Here is a 21346-nt window from a genome sequence, read left to right on the forward strand (position 1 = left end):
ATATACTGTTGATCTCCCACCATTCATTCCACTGGGTCATGCTCAAGCATCCAATCACGGTGAAGGGCATTCATGCAGGCAGGCAGCCAATCAGGCACACAGTGCATTCAGGCAATTCACTTCTCTCCAGACACTCACAACAAGTTATGTGTATTGGCACAAGTACCCAGCCATTCAACACTCCACACTGCATTCATACCGGTTTTGGGCAGGGCTGTCTCAGTCATTGTGTCAAACACCAGATACTAGACTCCCACAACACAGAATGCGTATTCGTCACACACTCCATTCACCCAGGTCCCACCCACAGGCGTACCCACAACATACGGTCGTTGGGAAGGCTACAGCCAGTCTGGTTAGCACTTCCCCACACTACCATATATGGAACTTCCACCCAACAGCCAGTCAGAGGGAAGGGACAGAGTCAGGGCTTCCCGGGACTTTGGGAAGATCAAGGTAACAGGCGATGGAAGGCAAGAGGCCATAGGGGCCATCTTGTCTCCATCAGGAATCTACCGATTCCAATGACAGGGCCTGGGCATCCCAAAATGGAGGATGCTCAGGGCACCAGTCAATTTAGCACGGAGCTGCCACCAGCCCATACCCTGCTCTGTGGGCCACCCACAGGTGTCCAAAAACATACACTAGGGGCACAGGGTTGCACCCCTACCCATGGGTGCCATAAGGGTATCCCATGGGTCTGTTCACCAAAACCAAAGGAGAGAGCTGCACCGCCAGGAGTCCCACATGAACTCCTGCGCGGAAAACACGACAGAACACACAATAACAAGCAACAAAGGACAAGGATACGGAGGCTCTGTCCCTCCGATGCATTTCCAGCATCACAATAAGATACAAATTATCCTTCATTTCCATCCAGGCAAGGATAAACTGGAGCATCTTGTCTCTTTTTCGGAAAACAAAAGCCAGAGAAAATATTCCACAATTCAAAATCTTGTATGATTCAACATACAACAACCGAAATAGCTTGCTATCAGCTTGGAATGTGACCTGTGAAGAACTGTTGAAAGAATACGATATCGAAAAAGAAACACTACATGGCAACCCAAACCTAGCAACAAAAAAATTCTGGCAAATCGACTGGGTCCGAACAGGAACACTGAGGAGCTCCTCCAGACTCATGAAAGATGCTCCTAGTGAGGCAAACAGCTTCAACAAAGTACAACGTTATGTGGAGCTCTTTCCCGACCAAAATCTAAGACGATTGTACATGCGATTTAGACTCAACACATTTCAAACAAAAGAGCGACTTCGAACATGGACAAAATACTCGGATTTGAATCCGGTCTGTAGATTTTGTGCGAACAAAGATGAAACAAGGCAACATCTAACCTTGTTTTGTCAAGAAATGAGGTCTTTAAGATCCAAGTACTTGGGTGCTTTTATCTCTAAACAAAGAACTTTAAGTGCAGACGACTCGTGGCAGAAAATCTTTGATGTTGTCGATATGAAGCTGATCTTTGCCCTGTCGCAGTTTTGGAATGAGTTGGAGAAATTACTTGCAGCTAACAGCTGCGATATGACTGAACAGTGAATATGTGTAAAGGACAAAATGATTTCTCTAATTCAAACAAGACTGTGAGATGGCTGATAAGAGTATGATCACTAGATGATGTATTTTAAAGTTTTGAATAACCCAGTAAAAATAAAAAATAAAAAAAGAAGGATACCATGTCATCAGACCAAGTTTTCAAAATTCACCTTGGGAAAAAAATGATCATTAATCTCTAAAAGTCAAGTTAGCTTGTCTCCCCCTAGAGGAAAATATATGATGTGAGTGACACCCAGGACCTTGGAGTCATTATTCGTCGATATGTATGACCGTGACAGCAAGACTGAGCAGCTCTGCCAGAGATGGTCTCCTGAGACCCAACGCTATGCCCATTGAAAGGGATGACAGTCAAAAACAGACCAAGTGGGCACCTCCACTGAAACTTGAATCCCGAAAGGTGGTAACTACCACCCAGCTGACTCTGTGGTCTTTTACCCTGCGTTATTGGTAATACCACTCCGACTGAACCAGAGTTGTTGTGGGCTCACAATGCCTTATCATACATGCTCAGAGAGCAGGAGGCATACAGCATCTCACGGCAGCTGTGGGAACTAAATAAATAGGGCTGGAACCGTGTCTCGTGCAGAAGGGATGTGACGTAGCATTTCGAGCTGGACTTCTCCTTTGGGGGTGGTTCCATGCCTGACTTGCATATGGACTTTCCACTTTCTGTAATGGCTTGGCAGGCGAAGGAAAATGGTTTAGAGGGTTGCCCAGTGCAATGCCAGAGTTTAAGATTTATTCGAAAACCTTCCAGCCATGGCCTCCTTTGTTTTGGAACTGTGTATTAAACATTCCATGGCAGCTTACATGTGAGACTAAAACATAGTAACAGGAAACTTCCCCACGGTAAAAACGAAATGAGCAGCTACTTGACCTGCTCGTCTGCCATTGGGGAACTCATGGATACAGTACCATCATGTCTAGCAGGGGTGTTGCTCAGTCTAGAAAAGATCTGGGGCTACGCTAATGTCGGGACTTGGGGCTAGCTAGCCTTTTGGTTGTAGCCGCTGAGCTTCCATCCGGGGCTATAACCAAAAGACGCAGGACTATAGCCCCCTCAAACCTCCCTAGCAACGCCTCTGATGTCTAGGGAAGCACGAGTAAATGATGCTGAGCCCTCTCTGACACACGGCCTATAGCTCAACGGCCATTATCCGCATAAGGCATTCTCGTAAGGTATACTAGGCGAGGAAGAAGGAACAATATTTTGTCTAAGGCATTAAAAGAAAACCAACATGCATGCCCACATCATACGCTGGTGATGCCAATGGACCCCCTGGCCCCTGTGAGATGAGGATATGAGTTGATCCCAAGCAGGGTAGCCTTGTCAATATTCTATAGCTTATATTATGGAAAATCAATGGACACAAATGCCTAGAGCAGGGTGCATGCCTCAGGTTGAGTGTTTCCACATAGGGCATATGCAGACTGGTACCAGCTGTCCAACTTTAAAGCATTACCCCCTGCAAGCAGCAATGGAAGGGTAGGACTGAAAATACAAACCGGAAGAGGACTCTAGGAACCTCTGGACAGGAGATTGGAAAATGATTGGAAAATGGGACCAGTAAAAACTGATAAAGTGATAAGAGAATGCAAGGAGCTTTAGGAAGAAAAATGAATGCAGTGAAGCGCCAAATAAGGGGAAGGTAAGGAAAGGCTGCATTTTTTTAAATTACCAATCTGTTGTAGGCTTGGTCTGGGGTGAATTTCACTGTATGTGAAATGCAGTGAGGTCACGTGGAATGTGATGGTCTGACTGTTGTGGGTGTTCTGTAATAGTCAGTTACATCTGAATGCTGGCTGGTGTTGGATGTGTAGCCAGTATTTTACTGTTCAGGAACTTACTTAAAGCCACTTACCTGGTACTCTGGAATAGACAATAATCTTACTATAAGAAGCTTGTGCCCAGCGTCTTCATACCCAACAAACCCACCACGCGATCCCTATGTGATACGTGGAGGCACTGGCCGGGGTCACCTGCTTGTGCGAGCAGAGGGCCGATAACTAACACAAAGGCAATTCAGGGTTGGCTGGAACGCCAAGCGTAATCACACGCTAGCTACTTTCTCCCGGTGCCGGGGACGGTACACCGACATTGTCGTTGAGCGGCGCGAGTAGTGAGCAGGCAGAACGTCTCCTGTCAATGGAGAAGAAACAGAGGCTCATGTTCCATGAGCACGTAACGTAAATGTGAGGCGTAAAAGCCTTGCGTAAGGCTTTAGCACCTTGTATTTATATTACGGCTCATATTAAATCATGTGTATAGCGAAAAGGAGGGACGAAAAGCAGCTTGCGTTTCCACCACCTCCTTCCTCTGCGCTATGCAAATGCTCCAGCATGTGCGCTGGCATGGATTTACCTAACGGCGCAAATGCTGGAAATCCTAAAGGCGCCCGCCTGCTTTATGCGCATAGGGATCCATTGCATTTTGAAAAGGGTGTTTTGCCACTGTCCATTTCGTTATTCTCTGTGTTTCCGACCACACAATAAAATTAAATTTCGCCAATTCCCTTTGGCTGACTGGATTTTTGCTTACCCCTAGTCATGACATGGGCTCGCTGGAAGCCTGCATTTCAGGCCTCTCCTTCAAAATTAATTAATGTTGTTATTTCGAGACACCCTCCTGCCCCCCTGTCATGGTGATGGAACCAATGTGCTCATTCGCCAGCTTTACGCCTCCTGTGTAAACCTGGGGATTCCGTGGGCTGGCTATACCTCCAATGATACATATAAAAAAACGTTTTTTAAAGTGTATTTTTGTTTGCTGTTGGATGAGTAGATGAAAAAGATAATCATGACATTAAGCCTCCAGTCTTGACGGACTATTGCCCCCCTCCCCCCACAACGCCCCCGCAGTTAATCTGTTACGTGTTGAGAATAAACTAAATGTCCAGTGCAGGCTACCTCGGTACAGATGCATACATTCTTTCCACACTATCACTGTTGATTGCAATGATGACGCAGTTTGGCATCTCATTGGCCGCAGCTGCAGACAGTGCATGCAGCCCCACCTCGCGGCCTCTGCCGAGCGCCAGTTCCCAGGCACTGTTCCCGCCTCCTGCCCTCCCCACGCTCCCCTCCCTGACTGGGAGCGTCTCTGTTATTTTCCAGGGTTTGTCCTCCTACACAATAATGTCTGTTCACTTTTTTTTCTTTTTTTTCCCACAGACGCTCCCTTCTGCCACCGCGCCCACTTTCGTGCCTTGTTTGTTTTTTTGGCAAGGGACATCCTCTACTCCCATTAACGGGCGCCGCCTGTACAAGTGTATGATGACAAAACAATAGCGTCTTACTTCTGTCTGCATTTTTCCATGGGTTCGTCAGTGGCGCAGCTTTGATTTCACAGACAATGCATGGCAGTGCATGGTATGGTAAGTCGCAACCTTTTGTAACTGATGGAAGGAGTGTGAGCCATCAGTCTATGCTGGTTTTTTGAAGATTTGTGACTAGTTGACAATGCGATGCAGTGCACACCAGAACATCCCTTGCGCGCAAAGAGTTCTAATAATACATAAATAATTCCTATGCATTTCGGGGAATTCGTTCTTCTTCAGGGAAACGGCTGCCTCAACCGTGTCTTCCCTCAAAAGAAACTGAAGGCGTGAGCCAACGCTATCTGTGTCTACTGTGGCGTAGGACGTGCCCATGTGAAACCAATTCACAATGCCAAATATGGCGCACACACCTAACAATGGCGCTGGACTAAATGACCCCGATTGTTGGCTTCAATGTCTTGTGGTTAGAAACAGCCGGCAGCAAAATTCACAACTAGTTGTCCCCTAATGCTTGTGTACAACCACAATTAATGATGGAATGGACTCAGGAAGCTCCCCCCCCCACCGTTTAAGCTGTTCTACCCCCACTGCACCAGAGCAATAGCATTTGCCCACAGAGATAAGAATAAACAGAAATGATTGAACGGGGAGGATAACACACATGGTTGTGTGTTGTCTTGTATTTTCTCCCCTTCCTTTTGAATGTGTGTCCCCCAGTGCTAAGTGGGCCAGGGCCAGCCAGGGCCGGTCGCTGGCAGTCTCCAAAAAGTGGGGCTGAGCCGTGGCCCTGCTGGGGCCCCCCGGTCCCACTAAAGTATTGGAGGGACGCATTATCCCGCTGCGGCCACAGCCGCGTCGGGAGAAGCACACGCCATTAAGTGAGGTGAGCTGACAGAAGGTTCTGCCAGCCGCAACATCGCTGTAGCTGGCAGGCACTTCTGTCAGTCACTGTAACTTCCTCTTGTGACCCCTCGGGCAAGGGGTCACCAGAGGAAGTTACTGTCCCTTTGTTTCCCCAGGTCGCTGAGGTGTCTTTAACCCTCGGCAAACCTAGGGATTCTTTTAAATATTTCGATGTTCATAAAAGATGACTTGAAAAGTACACAATTTAAGCCATCTTTCATAAAGCTTTGCCGATGGACAAAGACGCCTTAGGCTTTGTCCATCGTCAAATCTTTATAAAAGATGGCTTGAATTGTGCACTTTTCAAGCCATCTTTTATAAACATAGAAATGTTTAAAAAAGATGGCTTGAAAAGTATGCAAACAATAAGGTAGGCACACAAATATATAAATGTTGTACGGTTTGTGTACTTTTCAAGCCATCTTGAAGTACACAAAACATAGTAAGGCATGAAAACAAATTTATAAATGTAAGCATTTATATATTTATGTGCATAGCTTACTATGGTTTGTGTACTTTGCAAGTCATCTTTTATAAACAGATATTTATAAAAGATGGCTTGCATAGTGCACAATCCATAGTAAAGTATGCATACAAGTATATAAATGCTTACATGCATTTATATATTTGTTTGTGTACCTTATTATAGTTTGTGTACTTTTTTAGGCCATGCCCATTCCCTAAACCACGCTCATCCAAATGAGGGCCCCCCTCGATTTCTTAACCCACTTAAAGCCCTGGTATCACCCTGCTAGTAGCTGTGATGTCAGAGTGAGTGTGGAGTGTATGCTTATGAGTGACGGTTCCTAGCACTAGTGATACCTGAGTGGTGGGGACCGGTAGGTCTCCTTCTCATGATATGTACATGAACGATATGCATCCAAGACCTGAATAAATGGACTACATGTACCTACACCTGAAGACTGCCGGTTTCATAACTATGTGCACATCTTGGCTTTGGTTTAAAGAGGCTGTAACTAGCCCATTATCAGAAAGGCTTGCCCACAAGAGCATCTGCTTTCCCCTGCCATCAAGATGGTGGTCATTTGAAAATGTTTGGGCTATTCCCCAGCTCTCGGTCACAAATGATAGAGATAAGCTGTTTATAGCATACAGAAATAATACAGTACGTAAGATCTTAAGAGAGTAGGAGGGTGCAGGGGAGAGGTATACAACCCTGGCACTGGGCTGTGGATTCACAGGAAGAGAGAACCCAGTGTCCACAGGCTGTGGAACACTTGTGTCCCCTGCACACCAGGTGTATTTGTATCAACAAACAATAGTTATGATTCCATGAAGACATCAAGTTTATGAAAGAAATTCAATCATGCAATTTTTATAGCAAAAAACAATGTTATTAGAGGCATAACGTACAATTGGTCCATATGTATTTAAATCACATTACAATTAAATCATCATTTTCTTGAAATACATATGCTATCATATTCAGATAGATTCCCAATGCGTTTCTGGACGGTTGTCCCTTCATTAGGAGCATACATTCCACTGTACTTCTTAAGCCAGACTTCACAGTAATCTATAGTGTAATAGTGCATATATAAAGGTTAAAACATAAATTAGCCATTATATATGTTCATTGTTAGCTATATAACATAGTAGGGTTTTCTGGTTACCTTGCAGCAAGTGATTTTCGTAGGATCACGCTGGATGCAGTGTGTTAAGGCGTGTTTTATTATTAAGTATAAAGTAGACGCATAGTCTAAGAAGTGGTCAGCCGACACGTGTTTCGAACCCAAAGGTTCTTTCCCAAGGCAGGTAGGGTAATAAGGTCTTGGATTAAGGAAAGGAGGTAGCCTCATGAATCACTGTGTGGCAAATAACTCACGGGTTGCACTCGTAGGATTTCATGGCTAATGCTGTAGTGTTCGCCAGGATTGCCGCCAGGATTGCGAATCCTTGAGTTAATAATGGAGTGAAAGGCCTTGGATTCTAACTAAGTAAAGAAAAAAAGGTACTACGATGAGACAAAAGCACGGATGGGACAGATTTGGAAAGACTACCATTATTTAAAGGAAAACAAATCTATTATGCCCCTAGAATGAAACTGAGAGAGTATCCGGCCAAATTCCCGTTGCAGAAGAGTAGGGACTGCTACTTTAAATTCTTAATGCTTTTCCCACATTAGAAGTAGAACTATGAGGGTGCAGAGCATGTGGCCAGGCTCGTTCGGAATCCTTATTACATCTGGTATTGGAATGTCGTTTCTTCTTGAGGGAGAGAATCAGGCGGTCGGGCCCTTGCTTTTACTCATCCTCATCAGTCTTGACACCCTCACTCTGGGATAGACTCATGATGACCTCAAACCAGGCCATGATGCTCGCTCTGTTTAAACTACTGGGTATAGTTTTCAATGAGCTGGGAAAGATCCTTCATCAGGGGGAATGCGATTTGTGAGAAACCTGGGATGGTGTATGGTAAAATGGTGCTCGCTATTTCCTCCTATTGTGGATGTCTAAGTGTCGTCAAGTTTTGCAGTGTGGCTATTTTATGATTTTGTATTGTGTATATTTTATGGTTGTTATAAAATAATGTCGTGTAAAAGTTTATTGTAAACTGATAAACACTAATAAAAAATAAAAATAAAAATATACCATTAATGAAAGGGTGAAAGGATTACCTGTTTGAATCACTATGTACATATGCACACTGTTTTTGGAGCTCATTTAATTTTTCACAACTCTCATCCTACCCTCCCTCTGATTCAGCTAGTCTAACCCCACTCTAGTGTATTCCCCTTTCCTACATTTCCTATGCCTGCCTCCAGATACCACCTACCCCAGAAAGATGTCTGAGACTGAAAATAAGTTCCAGCCATGCCCTTTAAACCATGTGGCTGAACATACCAGTAAAGTGTTTGTAACCATGAACCATATACACTCATTCAGGCAGCAGCAGGATTTTTGGATGTGTGGACTAAAAAGCTGAGGTATCTGCCACTCCATTGTTGCCCAGGTCACCCCCTTCCCAATGTATAGCCATCCTTAGAGAATTATACATATAAATAGGATAAGATCCTCAGGGCCATTTTCTGTGTATGTGGGATCCTTGCCTAGCGCATGCACTCAAATGAGTTAATCGTTGGGCTATTGTTATCCATTCTATTTACACTGTTCTCAGAATAAGGACATTGGTATGTTGTTATGGCAGAAAACGGACTGAGTGGGCTCTAATCTACCTTTATGTACTGTTTTGCTTAAAAATCTGACCAGCCGCGCGTGCGCGCATGTGTGTGTGTGATTGCGTTTTGGCAAAATGCTCACCAGGCTGTGGCATAGCTTGAACTATAACCACACGCCCGCTTCCTTTCCTGAATGCACAGCATTTTGTGATATTAGAAGGCACAGTGACCAGAGCCACTTATGTCTCAGGGCGCTCATGCCCAATTTCACAAACCTCACTTCATTCTGAGTGCCAAACAAAAATACAGTTATTACAAGGCCCACATAATGGTCTGACAGTGATCAACCATGGACATCTTAAGGCACAATCTCTAGGTTGACCAAGTTTTGGGGACTCTCAGATTCCCAATATAATGCTGCTTGCCACAATGTTTTTATAGAGCTTCCTTTCCACTTTCTCTGGGACGTAGCTGCAGGGGTTCCTGGACAGTCCAAGTGTATAGCCCCCATAGGGCTCAATGGGAATGGGGAAGGCGCTAAGAACGGGCCCGCGAATAGCAGGCCCCTTATTTGCGCCCTGGTCCCTTAGCAGGACCAGTAAAGGACGTGTGGTCAGACCACACTCCCTTTACGGTTCCCGCTAAGGGACCTCGGAATTGGGCGGTAAGGGATTATCGGCACCGGTCTCCTTACCGGTGCTCGGTATCCCTTACCGCCCAACTTGGAATGAGGCCCTGTGTTTACATTTAGGGCAACGTCTCTGCTGCAGCCATTGAAGCGTGGTCATTCCCTTGACACGCACAGGGATAGGGCAGGGGTGACAGAAGGGACATTTCATATTTTGACAAAGAAGTCAATTACAGTGATGGGATTCAGGCAGTGAAATGGGGCTTGGAGAGATTGGGTACAGACAGACAGAGAGAGAGGCAGAGTTAGAGAGAGACAGAAAGAGCGTGGCGAGGCAACGCTGCAGAAGGGAAAAGGAAACGAGGGTAGTGGCAAGAGAGGCAAAGGGTCTCATTTCGTGTTTGACCCTAGCGTTAAAACATCCAAGATTTTACAATACCCGATGCCAACCACTCAGCCAAATTCGAAGTCTCAGAACTCAAACTATTATTTTTAAAACTGCTTTTGTGTGGAGGAAATCTCTTTTACACAAAAGCAGTACCGGGTCAGATATTTCTGCCTGTGATAGTCACAAAAGCGGTTACATGGTAAATCCACATGGCGTACTCTAGGACTCTAAAAATGTGTAATAACTGAATGGTCCAGATGACTCAGAATGCATTCCCTTCCCGTTACCGCATGTTTACCGCTTGTAGTAATGGTGAATGAGTCTGGCCACGTTGCCATTGATATGATATGATATGATATGGCATTTGTAACGCGGCTATACACAAGAGTTTCAAGGCGCGAAAAGGCGGTCATTTCACACACTTGTGATGGGGCCCGACTTGGGGCGAAAATGAGCAAAGATGTGTGGAAGTGAGAAAACGAGAGACCGGAAAGGAGACTGTGGGAGAAAAAATAGGTGGAAGTTAGGGGAAGAGACAGAAAAGGAGGAAGAGGGAACGGGGGACTAATACACAGTGGGGGGGCGGGGGCAGGAAGAGTACATTGACACCTTAAGGAAGGGAAGGAGTGTGCCTTGGGGAATGCAAGATGGGAGGCATTCTAAACAAACACTGTTCATTCCAAGAAACCAGGCTTTTTTTGTTTACTGTAAAAACAGGTGTGTGCTGTGTACAAAGATTTATTGGATGGATATTTTTTTTTCATTGTGCATATGTAAAGTAAGTTCTGGCATCGACTGGGCGTGCAGTCAGATCTCCATCATTACATTCCTTAGGAGGTATGTTATACACGGATGGGAAGTTTGAGCAACTACCAGCACTTCATACAAGCTATAATTAATTGGACAGCACCATCACTGATCAACGCTACCATACTTTCAATGGAAAAGTGATCAACACTTTTTATTAGGGATGATATTTTATTAATGGAACAGCTATATTTTTTATGACATAATCATATAACTGCTCACAGCAGGGTTGCAATAATTTTAAAGGAACACTTCAGGCCTGTTGCCAAATTTTACTTGGATGATGCACGCACTTTTTCAACGGGGCGGCTACACTTTTAATGGGACAGTATTATCACTTCCCAGAAGGGCGGCTGCACTGCCAATGTCAAACTACCTTGCACGTCTTAATTGGCCTGCTATACTTTTGATGACACCGAAAGAGCCCTTCTTGGAAGGGCTTTTGTGTTTTTACTAGGAGAGTGCAAGCACTTCTCAACCCAGAATGGTAATAATGATGCTGGCCAAAGGGATCCTATGGGGTATGAGTATTCTACTGAATGAGTGAAACTGTCCCAAATTATGAGGTTAACATTAATGGTTCCAAATGAGTGCTGCCGCAATCAAACCCAAACCTGCAAATCCTGTGATTTGAATGTCATCCGGGCAAGTATTTAACATCTATACTCTATAGCAACACAACCTACTCAAATATTTATATCTCCAGACTCGTAGGCAGATAGGCATGTAAAGTTATCTTTTTGACAAGCTCATAATCCTTGTCGGATTACTCTTTTGTTCTAACAGCAGGGGGTTTTAATGATAGAATTGGCAACATGTGTTTATTATCAGATATGGATAGAGAAGAACTTAATGTATGGGGGCATTCCGCCATTCTGCCGAGTTCCCCTCACGTGTGCTCAGCCTGCCCACCTACTGCCTGCCACCACATGATTGGGAATTCCCTCCTTCTCAAGAGAGGATTTCAGGGCAGCCTTGCCCGGGCAGCCGTTGGCTAAGGGCCAGAGGCAAAGGGCAGCTCCCTACTGAGCATCTACACTCCGTGTCTGCCATGTTTGCCCCGGGGTGCCTGAAGCAGACAACCTACAGACAACCTACAGCAACTAATAAGGGAAGTGTGGTGTGGGCAGGGAGTACAGCCATTACTGTACTCCATTAACCCTCCACCACTCTTATTACCTCATATCATATACCTTCATGCATTTGGCCTAAATTGTGCAAGGTAGCCATGTTTTGCAATGCGCAAAATTGTGTAAGGTAGCCATATTTTGCATTTAGCCTAATTGTGTTAGGTAGCCATATTTTACAATTTGGCCCAATTGTGCTAGTTAGCCATACTTTGCATTTAACCTAATCACGGAAGATAGCCATATTTTGCATTTAGTCTAAATTGTGCAAGATAGACATATTTTGTATTCAGCCTAATTGTGTTAGGTAGCCATATTTGGTATTGAACATTTAGCCTAAATGCTGTATTTGGTACACATATTGACACATATTGAAATGTTGTAATTCAAGGCCCACATTAATACTGCCTCACAGAGCAGAGTTCTAATGTTTCCCATGACCATGTGTGTGCAAGCCATCCAGTCCCGATTTTGCTTGGAATTCTGGGACTTGTAGTTTTACTAAATTCCAAGTGGGTAAAAAATATATGCCAGTATAAGAAATATTTTCTTGCTGGCTGTGTCTGTGCATGTACATTCAGGCTATACCATATAAAAACGTACTCCTGTTGGATTTGACAGTCAAAAATGGCATGTCACTGCAAGACAGCATGTCCAGGCTAGCTGCACCAAGCCAGTCAAACAACTTGCCCTAGCAATGCTGTGACTACCTGAAGCATCCTGCCCAGACATGTGACTACCAGCACCACCCTGACACAGGCTCAATGAGTACCTGCAACACGCTACCCTGGCTTTGTGACATTTATGCCCACACCTCTACTGGTGGAGGGTACTGAAAAACAGTTGACAGTTGCTGGACTAAGATGCAGTGGGAAAAGAAATCTCACTGTTGACCACATGGCACAGAAAAATGAGTTTCTGCTCACAGTTCCCCCAATCGTTCTTCAAAAAGCTTATTCCGTCACGAGCCACTCTGCTCAGATTGGCAATAAGGGTGCAAGCAGGACCTTTGTGTCCTGGAAGAGCTGGGTACTATGGACTGTCGCTGGCACAGCCCACATACTTCAAACAAGCCACATTCAACCATCAGATTTTAAAAGTCTTTCACCAGCCCCACATGCAATTTATTATCTAGTGTTATATAGTGCTACAAACCCGCAGGTGCAACAGGTTAGGCAGACACCTACAGAGACTCAGCATGGTAATGTTCTCAGTCAATGTCCAAGTTGGGGAACAAATTATATTAACCAAAAGAATATTAGGGTATCAAAGGTAAGTAATGTTATTATTTCTGATCATGCTTGGATATTCCTGCTTGCTCGGCTGGCTATTAAGTTAGAAAAAACTATAAACAGCGTGTGATAGGTGAAAATATCTTTTTTTAAATTAATTTCATGTTTTCTAATGAAAGAATTGGCAAGCAGTCTCAAGGCCTTGTGATAGCTCAGTACGCCTATGTATTATGGCACAATATTTATGGATAACAGTGACAGAAAATGTGCTTTTCAGTCATGGAATATTAGGTGACTTAACAAGATATGTCTATGTTGAAAGAAAGCCTACAAATCTAACATCTCTCGCTCACGTTCTAACATAATTAACATGGCCTTTACAAGAGAGAAGACACAAAGGGTGCATGTAGGTTTTGCTTTGAGCCATATTGTCCATTGTAGTGTGTGCCTAATAAATAAGTAAACCTAAAGATAAAGTATATCCCAAACGTATCACTTATCACAGCAATGATAAGGAAATTCACCCAATATAGTGTCACATAGCAAAAGGCTTCACATCTTGTTACAGTGCCCCCTTACTGACAGTCAATGCTGCAGATCAGAGAGGATGACTGCACACCATTCAGACAGAGCTACTTGTCTTGTTGGCTCAGAAAAAAAATGTACACAGAGGGGACATATGTGGTACAGAGAGAACGTCCCATCCTACAAATGTGTTTTTAAAGGGCATAATGTGTCGCGGCTTCAGGGCTCTAATGCATAAAACTAGCCTACTATAAACTGCATTGCAAAACTGCACTCCATCTACCTACGTCTCATCTCAGTTGAAAAATCACATATACGTACAATGTTGGTTAAGTGGATGACTGTTGTCTGTCTTATCAAGTGCAAAACATGCCACCTGTGCCTGGCCCCAGTTATAGGGTTGTTGTGAACAGACACCCAGAAATAGTGAGTATTTAGGCTCAGTTCTAGACACTGACAAACAGAAAGATGGTCTGAAAATACAGCGACCCGGGACAGTGAAACACATTAGAAGGGAGAAGTTACTTTTTTGCTTTAGCACCTTGAAGTGTCTTTTGTGCTAGATGGAATTACAAATAAAGACCTCAGACCAAATAATCGGACAGACTCAAGGAATATGGCAAAGTACTACTTTATTCTCATTTGATAAAGCAGGGAGAACTGACAGGCATCTGACTCATGCATGCACACTCACACAGTAGCCTCATTACATAGAGGTCTTATACGTCAATATGCCTCACCTATGACATCATTCTATGTGGCAAATTATAAAACCTATTGAGGGAAGGGATTGGTTAAGGGAGCATATCTACATATAGAACATATATGAATTAGTATATCATTGACTATTAATACGTATAGTACTGATTATAGTGGACAAAATGGCAGTGGATTTGTATATGCAACATTGTATGTTAGGTTGCTCCTTAGACCCATTGATTGGCATGCATTCGAACCTTGGATGTTCTGCTCTTTACCAGCACGTACATGAAACTAAACCTAGGTGTTTGAATCCCGTCAGACTATAATAATTATAATAGTTCATTTTTAACACGCTTAATACCAGCAAGTGGTCTCTGGGTGCGGGATCAGGATTCAAACCTGAGTTGCTCTGCGTTGTCTTGTTTTCAAGACAAGCACGTTGCCCCTGAGCTATCCTTCATACTCCCCAATTAGTCCATCCTCTCTCATATGTCGGGCATAAGCCAAAGTCTTCGTTTATAGCTGAACTTACAGCCTGCTCACTGACCTGGAACATTCAAGAGAGTGTGAGCACACCACTATCTTTTTCTGAGGCACTAATGTATACACTTTTAGTAGTCCAATACATTGGCTGTTGCAGATGGTTCCTTCCTCTTTATCTAAGAGAAATATGCCCTTCGTTCTTAGCTTATCTTGGTAAACTCCCCTTGTTCCTTGCAATTATTCCTTAAAATAGCATCTTTGATCCTTGGCCAACACAGCCTTCCTAGTGTGTTTTCCAGCCTCTCCTGATGCTGCAGCCTTGATCTGTCTCTGAGGTAGCCTGGTTGAAAGCGACATGAGTCATCGTCCATTTTCCTGTCTTGGCCGTCCTTGCCACCTTATATATTCCACTATATGTTTCCTTTGTACCTTGCGTTACTGTGTATTTACAGTTATTGACCAGTGCGTTAATTCATCCTCTTTGTATTCATGATTACTTTAACTTTAGATACATGTTTCCCTTCGTACTTCAGTTACATTGTTACTTCTTGAGTATTTTCATATAGTTTCAGCATAGATTCATACATCCTCTTCATGACATCACACTGCCCTCGTCCGATTTCTCTGTAACATTCCATGATGTCCATAGGTGCGTACTGACATTCTTCCATGTGGCATCCTTCCACAATTTCAGTGCAAGGCTACATTCTGTATGGATGTATGAGTGCATAACGTTTCTCATACACTCAATGCGGTATATAAACGATACAGGGGGGGGCCATTTATTACTCTTCTTTTACGGCGGTGAGGGGGTGGTAGGTAGGGTAAATGCCTCCACCTGCTCCTCTACACTTTTGCTCATTTGATCATAATTCCTGCCACAAAGCTTAAAAAGGGGCTTTATATTATTGAATAAAATACACGTCTTCAAGCACTTGATTAGCGGCATAGAAAGGAATTGATTCTGCAGACACGATAACTTGGGGCTTTAAGGCAGGATGCTCCTCTGCACCTGTGCCTCCTTTCAAGCCCCTCCCCCTTAGTTGAAGTAACCCTGGCAAGACCTGGCTTATACATTCTTTTCCACAGTGTGACTTGCAGCCTTTAAATCCTAGTTCTGAGCAGAGCAACAAACCACAAAGCAACTCCTTGTGAAAAAGTTTATTTGAATGGGAGTGTTATTTATCTGGTCTCCATGATGAAAGAAAGGCCCTAGCAGAGGACAGCCGAGACAAGACCACAAGACTAAGGAAGATGGGGGTGAGGCAAAAATACAGAACACCTAATTTCTCACTCCCCAGATACAGTAACTAATTCAACAACATCAGTGTATGGTACAGCCCTGCTTTTTGATGTAAGGATTGAACTGCACTGCCACTTCAAACATTTGGTAAAATCCAATAAACGTAGGACTAAAGGAACGCATATGAGAGCAGCAGCTTTATGGGCTGCACATAACAGGCCCGAGTAGACTTGAGCTCTGTGTCAGGCTGCCATGCTTAGACTTGGAAGGCAAATGTAGCAGGACAGCTGTCAGGACCTGTGCTGTGGTCAAAGGTAAAGCTGGTGGAAGATGGATACACACACACACAACTTGGTGCCAAAAACTCAGGCACAACTGTACTTATGTTTGTTTTGCGCCCAGAGCCACCGACTAGAGGTTTCGAATCTCAGTTATGTTACAGTCTCAGTGTGCTTGTCACTTACAGGCTGATTCATGGAAGTTGTGCGCCAAAAAACGGGGATTTGTGCGCCAATTCTGCCCGCAAATCCCCATTTGTTAAACAGGGATTTGCGGGCAGAATGGCGCACAAATCCCCGTTTTTTGGCGCACAACTTCCATGAATCAGCCCCTTAGTTTCTTCTTTCCTAGGCTGTTATTGAATAGAAAAGCAGTATTGGCGGCTATGTGCAATGCACGCAGTTCTAACATCGTCCCTGGCCCCCGGTCCCTGCTCTGGCCCTGCGTTTCGCCCTTCTGATCTGTGGCCTAGAAAATGGGAAATGGTCCAGCAGACCCCAACTAATTTACGGTCCCCAGTCACAGGAGTCACAATGACACACATATACATGTATTCACTCATTCTCCCTTCCGCTTCCATAGATCTCCTCTCTATCCCACCCAGTTCGGCTAATTCCACCACCGAGACCGAGGCAGAACAATTCCAACAATATGGCACCCCTCACCTGCCTTTGCTGTGCGTGTGTCTGGGCCTCTCTCAGCAGGCAGGGCTGCCACCAGTCTGCAGTTAGTGTGCAGGACGGGCTACAGACAGCCCAGACTAGATGACCGTCCAGACGAGAAGTACATTCGCACAAGCCCCAGTGATGAGGGCACGTGCAGTGCTAATGCGCAGGTTCGGCCAGAGGGCCTGCACACTGCCCGACACACCACACCAGACCCAAACCTCACGGTGCTGCAGTGCTTGAGAGCACCACCCGCCTCACAGGCTTGCTGAAAATGTGTAATATGGGCCACTTTGAACATTATTTGCAGAGCATCTTTTGGTTTCGTGTTCCAACCCAGGTCCAATCCTTTGGTTCCTTGCATTGCAGCTCCTCGGCACTGTTGAAGGCCCTTTTCCTCTACTGTCACTGTTTAAAACAAGTGTTATCCTGGATGCTGAGGAGTGCATGTGTCAATTTACCAAGGATATGTTTCCATGAAGAAGGCTTTCGCTGTCTGAAATAAAATAAAAAAAGGGTGTCCCTGTACAATGAAGGTCAGCAAATCCACCCATGGTGAGATGGCCTGCATGCAAGAGATCCCGCATCTGCAGAGCAGTGGCGTGTCCAGAATCCTTTCACTGGAGTGGCGCAAGCAGAGCACTGACTTATGCAAGGGGAGCACGCAGTATGAGTGCGCGCGCACACACACACACACACACACACACACACACACACACACACACTCACTCTCTCTCTCTCTCTCTCTCTCTCTCTCTCTCTCTCTCTCTCTCTCTCTCTCTCTCTCTCTGATCATAGTTTATGATAATGGGGTGGCATCTGGGGTGCCCAGTCAGATTCCTGGTCTAGTATGTGCCATGCCACCCAGGCCACTCCCGGCACACGCCACTGAGTGTGACAGTTCACAAAATATCAAGGAGCTAGTTGGCTGAAGTCTTGGCAGGGGGCATGATGCTGCCTGTGATGGTTGCCCTGTCTGGCTACAGCTACTCTGTGCAGGCGAGTGTTGGCTTCTGTGTTGTGGTGGGCAACAAGCGTATATACTCTATATATTTTTTAGTAAAATAGAGCAGAGCTTACATAGGAAAAATGGCCTTCCCCCTAGCACACTATACAAGTGGGGCTCATGTCAATGGTGTGGTAAACACCAATCCTCCAAAGGGGATGCTGCAGTGAACTGCCTAGTTTAAAACGTCCCACCATTGAAGAACAATTGCCATCTAAATTGTAGCATCTAGGTTTCTATGCTGCTGGTGAAGAATGATGCACTCTTTCAACACATTCAGTTGTCTACAGTCCCACAGGAGTCAGTTTCAAGAATATTGTGTCGCCCACATACATGATTACGCAACGATGAGCATTGCCAATTTGGGAGTGATGCCACACACCCTACTTAAAGCTTCGTCCAAACTAGCTGTGCATATAACAAACAAAGCTATTCAAAGCACACACCTGTTTTCATTCATTCATATGCTGATCTAGCATGCCCTCTCTCTCTGCCCTCTCTCTCTCCTCTCTGTGCCCTCTCTCTCTCCATCTGCCCTCTCTCTCCCCTTCTCTCTCTGCCTCTCCCTCTCCCCCTCTCTCTGCTCCTCTCCCTCTCTCTCTGCCCGTCTCTCCCTCTCTGCCCCTTGCTCCCCCTCTCCCTCTGCCCCTCTCTTCCTCTCTCCGCCCTCTCTCTCTCTCTCTCTCTCTCTCTCTCTCTCCCTCTCTCTCTCTCTCTCTCTCTCTCTCTCCCCCCCCCTCTCTCCCTCAATCTCTCTTTATTTATTGAACATTTGTAAGGCGCCTATACATCGGAAAGTGTTTCGAGGTGCCACAAGGCAAAGGGGAGGGGAGAACATGGGAACAACAATTATCGGTCCTACTAGGCCTTGTGACATTTGGATTGTGCAAGTGCAGCAACAGGTATTGCAGGGGTGAGGTGGTTGAAGACGATGGAGAAGGTAGGAGAGGGGGGAGAACTAGGAGGGAGGGAGCCCCAGGTGCTTGGTAAGTGATGGGGGTAAGTGCAGGGGTGAGCCTGGAAGGCAAGTGTGCAAGGGAATGGGATTGGCGGTAACTAATGCGAGGGGGGGTGGACCAGACTCAGTAGTCTAGCCAGGGGAGGGTGCCCAACGGCAAGTGCTGAGGCAGACTGGTCGAGGGAGTGCCTGGCCCCTGTATGTCTCAGGGGGACCAGGCAGCCAGGTCACAGCAGTCGGGGAGGCATTAGCAAGGAAGGGGAAGAGAAAAGGAGGAGGAGAAAAGGAAGGTCTTGAGAAGCTTCCAGAATTTAAGGAGATCCGGCTCAAGTCTGAGAGGGGTGGGGAGGCCATTCTAAAGGGAGGCTCCTGCCGAAGAAAGAGATCTACCCCCACACTCTGCTTAGAGAAATGTCTGACCTTCAGAGAGTTAAAGCTAGAGGACCGCAGGACTCTAGCAGGAAGGTATTTAGGGAGAGAGAGTTGGATGTAGCATTGCCCCAGACCCCTAGCCCCAGAAAGTCTAGTGGATGATGCAGAGGGTCTTAAATTTGATCCTTGCATCCATCGGGAGCTAGTGGATAGATTTCAGGGCTGGATTAGTTGAAGAGGGCGGAGGGAGGAGAGAGGCAGATTGAGGAAGAGGATGTTGCAATAGTCCAGCCTGGAGAGAACCAGAGCTCTTGAGATATTGGGCTTCAATATGAGTTTTCCGGTCCAAAAACAAGGGTGCCGGTAAGCTCACCAGCACCCTTGTTTCCGGATCAGCAAACTCTGAGTCTGCCTGCCATAGCCACTGTGCCCGACAGTCTGTTCACAGAAGCACTGGCACTGGCACTGTTGCTAACAGTGCTGGTGCTTCCCAGGGATGTCATTTCACCAAAATGCCTCGGGTAGCGGAAGTGACATCACACAACTCTTGACCCCCCGATGACATCACAGGAAGTGATGTCATTTGACCCCACCCGAAGTGATTTCGCATGAAGAGATGCAACACGACCTTTCACCCGTTGACAAAACAGAAAGTGGCATCACATAGCATTGTACACTACGAAAAATATGGTTACGATATCACTATAATGTGATGTACAGTTCATACAAGAATGGATCGCCATATGTTTCGTTAAGATCAGTGTGTATAGGCCCATATTACCAAATTACTGTGAATGCAAGCAGACTTCCATGACCAAATGATAATGATGTGTTATTATATAGCACTAACGCTTAAGCGCTTTATATAGAAAAAAATATACACCCAACATCACCCAACCTCTGTTGTTACTCATTTATCGACCTCAGAAGGATGAAAGGCTGAGTTGAGGTGTTTAAGAACAGACTAAATCAGTGACTCTCCCCGTGAAGTGTTCCTGAAATAAACCTTTAATGAGTCTAGCAATTATTGCATATAATTCCAGAAAGGCACATTATTTGGTATTCCTATTTAGGGTCAGTGCTGAAAGTGTTAGACCTGTGCCACGTTTCTTCTTTTTTTTAAGGGGCCTGAACAAGAAAGCCAGCCACTCCAGAAGTAAAGAGCCACATGGTGCTGGCAACAGCCCAGGAGCTTGCATTAAACTACTTTTGTTTTAGAGGTCGAAAAGGGAGTCCACAGAGGTCGCAAGGGAGACCTCAGAGGTCGCAGTTGTGACCTCTGGAGACCCCCAAATGACATCCCCGGTGCTTCCGTATCCCCACTCCCATAGAGTCCTATTTGACTCTATGGGAATGGGGACTTACAAATTGTCAGCGCCTGACTTCCCGGACTGCTGGAGTCTTAACGAACCAGTGGCACCGGGAAGACAGACGCCCGTAAAATATTATGGTCCGGAGGCAACCCGCCGGTAGCACCGGCAGGGTTACCGCCAGACCTGTAATGTGGCCCATTGTGTTTCTGGGGGAAGGTGAGGAAAGGGAGAATGCCGCTGAGGAGGTGAAGCTGAAAGTGAGCCTTCTTGGCAAGGTCAGCAATATGTGATGTGATGAGAGAGAGGAGTCAAAGATGACAACCAGGTTTTTTGCCTCAAAAGAGGGTGAGGAGAGGGGGGCCAAAGGGGGGCAGCCAGAGGGTAGGGGGAAGGAGGTGGGGTTCCAATGAGAAGGATCTCAGTCTTACTGGGGTTAAGACAGTGATCAGTGGCAGCGCACCATGCCTGTATAGCAGTCCGGCAATCAGGAATGAGAGAGGAGATAGAGGAGGAAAGCTTAAAGGCGAGCTGAGTGTCATCTGCATTATTCTGGAAGTGAGGAGAGAAGGTGGATATCAAGTGGGCAACAGGGGCAAGGTAAATGTTGAAGAGCCATGGTGAGAGGATAGAGCCCTAAGGGACGGCGCAAGTAGAGAGTGAGGTAGAGGAGAGAAAAGGGCCCAGTTGAACCTGTCAGGGCCTATTTGAAAGGAAAGAGGTCAGCC

At 45.5% G+C, this 21346-nt stretch overlaps 1 long non-coding RNA gene across 1 annotated transcript in view; it reads left to right on the forward strand.

The window, feature by feature from the left end:
* Positions 1-4645: 4645 nt before the first annotated feature.
* LOC138580809 (uncharacterized) overlaps positions 4646-21346 on the forward strand; it is a 203101-nt gene continuing 186400 nt past the window's right edge. Inside the window, exon 1 of the long non-coding RNA XR_011304348.1 lies at positions 4646-4947. This is a non-coding gene — a long non-coding RNA (uncharacterized lncRNA). The remainder of the gene's footprint in view (positions 4948-21346) is intronic.

The sequence above is a fragment of the Ambystoma mexicanum genome, chromosome 3p (assembly GCF_040938575.1).
Source record: "Ambystoma mexicanum isolate Mex_15411 chromosome 3p, UKY_AmexF1_1, whole genome shotgun sequence".
In the NCBI taxonomy this organism is placed as follows: Eukaryota; Metazoa; Chordata; class Amphibia; order Caudata; family Ambystomatidae; genus Ambystoma; species Ambystoma mexicanum.